We start from the raw sequence: 6,860 nt of genomic DNA, 5'->3' as shown, positions 1-6,860 counted from the left end.
TATAGTGCCCATAAATTTTCGAAGCTGATTTTTCCCTTCCCAAGACAAGACACCTGTACACATGGTATGCTGTAGCCTGAAATAGTTTTCCAAAAATCTTCAACAATAATCCAACTCCAGAAAGCACTGTGAACATCTGAACTGAGAGAGACACATGGGAAAAAAGTGGTGCTGCAGCTGGTCAGCCAATCTGGTGCTATTTCACCAATGGCCACACTCTCTCTGTATATAGTAGGCACTCTATGGCTGTTTGGTGTCTTCCTTTTCCGTCAGGGATAGTCCCTTAGCCTTTGAGGATACTTCTTCTTCCTACAAGGCAGCAAGTTCCTACTATTACCCTCAGCAGGCAGATGCCCCAATGAGATAGAAAAGGGAAAAATGAAAGGCACATGGGCCTTGAAACCTAACACTGTTCGGGTCGAAAAAACCAAGAGGTGACCAAGGGCAGTCGACAGGGGAGAGAACAGAAGAAGCCTGACAGTGACATAATACTGAGTGAAATTCTAATGGGCACATCTGAGTTGCCATGGAGATGTGCTTGCCCTGGACCCAGCTCTGAACTATCTCCATGAATTCTGGACAACTATTCAACAGTCATTGATAATGATGGCTTTTCAAGGCTTCCAGTTCTTCGTGGAGTTCATGTCACGACATGCTGCCACTGATCCTGGGTATATGGTGTACATGCTAGTGAGTACTAGTTTTTTTGTGTAGAATTCCAGTTCTCATTAATGTGTTTGCATAGCAGTCCAATTTAGTTGAAATTCTTACTTTGTGAAAAGCTGCACATAATTTTTGACTCTTCTACTTTTGTCTATGAAAGACACTACATTTCCTACATCACTATGTCTTCAGAACTAGGCTATGAGATTGATAATGGAATGTGTAGTATTTAAGTTTAGAGGAATATTGCTAGTGCAAATACTGAAAATAAGGAGTAAGGATGGCAAACAATTTCACACACTGACTTTTTGTTTCACATTTTACAATAATTTGTACTTTATTTTCTATCAGTAACAACAGACACAGGAACAAATAATGTTTATACAACAAACAATTCTCCAGTCAATGGATAGTGTCAAAACACAATTTTTATAAAATGTCATTGCTTCAGGTGCGACCAGATACAATACAATACAAAAGTTACACATTACAATCACAGCAGTACACCAAAAGTTACTTTATACAGTTTTGTATCTTTGCATCACCTGGGAGCGACTCGTGCATTTGGGAGGCCAGCTCCACATTTACCCTGGAGGTCACTCACACCATGAAGGCTCTGATAAAAATAGGAAATAAGAGGCATATTATGAGACTGAACTAGAAGGATAATAATTTATAAAAACAATTCACTGTTATACTGGGTGAAATATGTTTACTATTTAATCAATGTTGGAGGAAAATAGTTAAGTGAAATTTGAAAAATAGATACCACAATAAAGTACCATCAAACGGGGTGATTTAAGACACTGTGGGGATTTCGTGTTCATTTGCTCTTTCCCAGTGCACAGCAATGAACTGCTGCTCATTTTCACTTCCGTATGCTAATTATTTTAAGTGCAAGATTGTATTTATCATGCTCCATGACTTTTATTTTGGCCTGATTGTTTACCTAGGCAAATATCTGATGAACAGCCTCATAGTTGAAAGTTTATGCTGTATCGTCAAGTGGAAACTTTCTATTGTTGTGACTAGTGGGAAAGTATCACAACTGCAATTGTCAATGAGCTCAGTAGTCTACAGCATTGAGACAAGTCCTGTACAAGTTTGTTGAGTTTTTCGTGTAAAGTTATAAAATAATTATGGTTTGTACTGTGTGGTGTGATTTTGGACAATGTTCAGAACACATAAAAGCAGAAAAGGTGCTGAAGTATGGTGCAATTATGACCCAGAACTTTTGGATAAAGCTGTTCATGATATTCAGTATTGCAAATTATTGATAGAAAAATTTGTGATTTGTAAGTTATACCCACACTCGTGAGCCAAAGCATTATGACCACCTGCGTAATAGCATGTTTGTCTGTCTTTGGAACAAAAGAAATACATCACTGATTCTGCTTATCAGGGGTCCAACAGTTTATTGGTAAGTTTGTGGAGGTATGTGGCAGTCTACATCTATGTAAAGGCCACATGACTCGTGTATGCGGCGATGATGCCCTATAGTGACCCAGATAGGTCATGATCAGACAGAGATTCCAAAATCAGATACTTGATTGTAAGCCACACCCAGGAGCAGAAATAGATTCAGATCACAAATTAGTAGTAATCAAAAGTAGGCTGAAGTTAAGAGAAAAGTCAGGAAGAATCAGTGCACAAAGAAGTGGAATACAAAAGTACTAAGGAATGAAGAGAGATACTTCAAGTTCTCTGAGGCTGTAGATACTGCAACAAGGAATAGCTCAGCAGGCAGTTCAATTGAAGAGAAATGGACACCTCCAAAAAGGGCAAGCATGGAAGTCGAAAAGAAAACATAGGTACAGGAAACCACGAGTAACAGTTGGCTGATGAAAGACTGAAGTACAAAAATGAGCACGGAAATTCAAGAATACAAAAATACAAGTCACTAAAAATAGGAAGTGTAGGGAATCTAAGGTGAAATGGCTGCATTAAAAATGTGAATAAATCGAAAAAGAAATGATTGTCGGAATGACAGACTCAGCATACAGAATAGTCAAGACAACCTTCAGTGAAATTAAATGCAAGGGTGGTAACATTAAGAGTGCAGTGGAAATTCCACTGTTAAATGCAGAGGAGAGAGTAGGTAGGTGGAAAGAGTTCACTGAGGTCCTCTATGAGGGGGAGGACTTATCAGATGGTGAAATATATGAAGAAACAGGAGTTGATATGGAAGAGATAGGCAATCCAGAATTAAAATTAGAATTTAAAAGAGCTCTGGAAGACGTAGGATTGAGTAAGGCAGAAGGGATAGATAACATTCCATCAGAATTTCTAAAACCATTGGGATAAGTGGAAACGAAATGATTATTCACGTTGGTGTGTAAAACTTCTGAGTCTGGTGATATGCCATCAGGCCAGCAGTAGCCGACCGAGACACAAACAACAACAGGGAAGTAACCAATATTGCGACTTTTACGAGTTCCTAACCAGGAGCAAATTTTATATCATCATCTTTAGTTTCTTGAGTTTCTGTATGTTAATTTAATATCTAATAACCACAGTTCTCACATTTTTGTTTGCGTCGGAAAGTAAACTGATTTTGTGACATATTACAAGTTCTTAATCAGGGGCGAATTATTTAGTTTCACCCGAGTGCTTCGGTAGTTAGGTTTTTGAATCTCTGCGTATTAATCCGATTTATTAGACACAGTTCCTGCGTTTTCATCAGGGTCTACAGTAGAGTTGCGCAGCACGTGCTGATAATCCGCTTATCTGCATAGTTTAGTTTTCCACGGTCTTTAGTATGGACACGGACTACGATTGTTGTGTGCGGATGCGAGCCGAGTTGGTGACACTTCGCTCTCTGCTTCAGGCTGTGATGGCTTCAGTTACACAGCTTGAGGCTGCAGTGGATAGGCACCACTGTTGTGGGCTGGCCATGGGGATCCAACGGACGTCCAGCACGTCTAAGTCCTCCGATCGGTGCTCACCGGTGGCTAGCCCAGTTACTGCTCGCACTGATGTTGACCCCTCACCTGTGGTTGAGTGGGAGGTGAACGATTTCCCAGGCGACACATGTAAGGTCTCCCCAGTTTGTCTGACAAACAGGTTCCAGGTAGTGCTATCTGTGACTGACACTGCCACTGAGCTAGGTGCTGTCGCCTGTCTTGTCTCAGAAGAAACCTCTCAGCCTGCAAAATACAGACAATCACAGAGGGTGGGATTATTGATAGTTGGGAGCTCTAACGTTAGGCACGTTTTGGGGCCCCTTAGAGATCTGGCTGCCAAGAAGGGAAAGAAAATCAATGTGCACTCCATGTGCATACTGGGTGGAGTCACTTCAGATGTGGAACGGGTCCTCCCAGATGCCACGAAGAGCACAGGGTGCAGCCAACTGCAGGTGGTTGCTCACGTTGGTACCAATGATGTGTATCACTTTGGATCAGAAGAGATTCTCTCTGGTTTTGAGTGGCTAACAGAAGTGGTAAAGGCTACCACTCTTGGTTGCAAGATGAATGCAGAGCTGAATATTTGCAGCATAGTCGACAGGACCGATTGAGGACCTCTGGTACAGAGCTGAGTGAAGGGTCTGAAGCAGAGGCTCAGACGGTTTTGCGACACTGTAGGCTGCAGATTCCTTGACTTGTGCCACAGGGTAGTTGGGTTTCGCTGAATAGGCCAGGTCTCTACTATACGCAGGAGGTGGCTACACGGGTAGCAGGGTCTGTGTGGTGTGGACTGGGTGGTTTTTTTAGGTGAGAGGGCCTCGGGGAAAAAACAAGAAGTGCTTCAGCCACAAAGGGTGCAGGCCGAACACAGATACAGGAACCATTGGTATAACAGTTGTAAATTGTCATAGCTGGCACTGATGCTCAAATCGTTACAGGCACTGAACACTGGCTAAAGCCGGAGATAAGCTCAGCCCAAATTTTTGCAAAGAATCTAAAGGTGTTCCAAAAGGATAGGCTAAACAGGTTGGTGGTGGCGTGTTTGTTGCTGTTAGAAGTGGTTTATCTTGTCGCGAAATTGAAGTAGATAGTTCCTGCGAGTTAGTATGGGCAGAGGTAATTGTTGGCAACCAGATTAAAATAATAATTGGATCCTTTTATCAACCTCCCAATTCAGAAGATACAGTTGCTGAAAGGTTGAAAGAAAACCTGAGTTTGATTTCAAACACGTACCCGACTCATACAATTGTAGTTGTGGTGACTATAATTTACCCTAGATGTGTTGGCGAAAACACATGTTTAATTCTGGAGCTACCGAAATTGTGCTAAACGCATTCTCTGAAAATTAGTTCCAGCAGTTAGTTCATGAGCCCACCACGTAAACAGTAAACGGTTGTGAAAACACGCTTGACATCTTAGCAACAAATAAGCCTGAGTTAATAACAAGCATCAAAACCGATACAGGGATTAGTGAACACAGGGTTGCCTTAGCGAGATTGAATACTGTAACTGCCAAATCCTTCTAAAATAAATGAAAAATATACCTATTCAAAAAAGCACATAAAAATTCACTTGATGCCTTCCTGAGAGACAATCGCCACTCCTTCCAAATTAACAAGGTAAGTGTAGACCAGATGTGCCTTCAATTGAAAGAAATAGTATCGGCAGGAATTGAGATATTTATACCCAAATAAATTAACAAACGAGGGAGCTGAACCTCCTTGGTACACAAAATGGGTCAGAACACTATTGCAGAAACAACGAAACAACATGCCCAATTTAAACAGACGCAAAATCCCCGAGATTGGCGATCTTTTATAGAAGCTCGACATTTAGTGCGGGGGGGTTTAAGAGTGGAATTAAAATTCAAGGTAAAAGGATATCAATGATAAGATTCACTCATGACATTGCTGTCCCAAGTGAAAGTGAAGAAGAATTACAGGATCTGTTGAATGGAATGAAGAGTCTAATGAGTACAGAATGTGAATGGAGTGTAAATTGAAGAACGACGAAAGTAATGAGAATTAACAGAAATGAGAACAGAGAGAATTAACAATGGGATTGGTGATCACAAAGTAGATGCAGTTAAGGAATTCTGGTACTTAGGCAGCAAATTAACCCACAATGGATCATCCCAATGTATGGTGTAATTTTGGATGCTTTATTTGTCCATCCATGGGAAAGTACAGGTACACACAGACTTTCTGCTTTTATGATATTTTATTTGTTACACTTATACCCCACCACTCCTGTGTAACAAACAATGCAATTTACCAAAACCTATGCAAGTTATGGAGAAAATAACCACAAAACAGTTTGAAATCACCCCATTTGACAGCATTCTACAAGTTTACAAAAATTCACCTCTAGAAATATTAATTAAACTGTAATAAAACTGATGCCTTTGACACACGGCTGGAAAAAAAAAAAAAAAAGAAGAGATTCGGATCTGTATATATGCGACATGCAACTTACTCATTAACATCACTGTCGACCCCTGTAGCAGGAATGTTGTTGGTTGGGTGTGCACAACCTCTGAAATGCAAGGAATAATGGGAGTTGTAATTAATTGAAAATATATATATATATATATATATATATATATATATATGTAAGATTCACTCTGAAAAATCAAGACACATTGAAATTTGTTTAACATCAGCACTGGTTAGTACTGCCCAAGGCATTACAAATTCATACCATGCTGTTTGCAAGAAACACTACTCACCAAAAGTTCCAGTTTTGGCTAAGAAAGGAGGCACATTAGATAACAAGCAGAGTATAATGAAACCACTCTTCAATTCTTTGGTTGCGCTAATCCCTCTCTTTCTATTTCAGTGAAACTTCTAAAGTATGACTCATTGCTTCGAAAGTTAAGATTTTGTGGTTGTTTTATGACAAGTCTAAGTAATTCTTAACAGTTTCATCATGATTCGTATTTTATAAATAATATTATCAAAGTTTCCAAATGGCATCTACAACAGACAGACAGGAAAGAAAGGCAATGGTAGATTTGTGAAAGGAAATCTGAAGCAATAAACAATCCCACTGAAAATGGACCTAATCTTAATTCCAAGCCCAGAAGCATACTCATATGTATACAAAAGCTGATATGGGCAAGATGGGTACTTAAATATAAAAGCTTGTGAAAATGTCAGGCAAGTATATAATAAAATTACTTAAGTTATTTTTTATATTGACCTAAGAAAACAGATGATGCAATGGGGGAAAAGTGTGTGCCCTCGAGATGACAGGGGAAAATGTTTGTCCCATATACAGTGTTTCACCCCATAA

General features: G+C 39.9%; 1 protein-coding gene across 2 annotated transcripts in view; it reads right to left on the bottom strand.

Moving 5' to 3' along the window:
• Positions 1–1,073: 1,073 nt before the first annotated feature.
• The window catches only part of LOC126199239 (RNA-binding protein 33-like), a 222,544-nt gene continuing 216,757 nt past the window's right edge, over positions 1,074–6,860 (bottom strand). For both annotated transcript variants that reach the window (XM_049936032.1, XM_049936031.1), the window contains 2 exons: positions 6,042–6,101; positions 1,074–1,279 (listed from right to left, as the gene is read on the bottom strand). The gene's annotated coding sequence lies outside the window, so the exon portion shown is untranslated. The remainder of the gene's footprint in view (positions 1,280–6,041; positions 6,102–6,860) is intronic.

Source organism: Schistocerca nitens, chromosome 8, assembly GCF_023898315.1.
Source record: "Schistocerca nitens isolate TAMUIC-IGC-003100 chromosome 8, iqSchNite1.1, whole genome shotgun sequence".
NCBI lineage: Eukaryota > Metazoa > Arthropoda > Insecta > Orthoptera > Acrididae > Schistocerca > Schistocerca nitens.
This window is presented reverse-complemented; position numbering and strand designations above follow the sequence as displayed.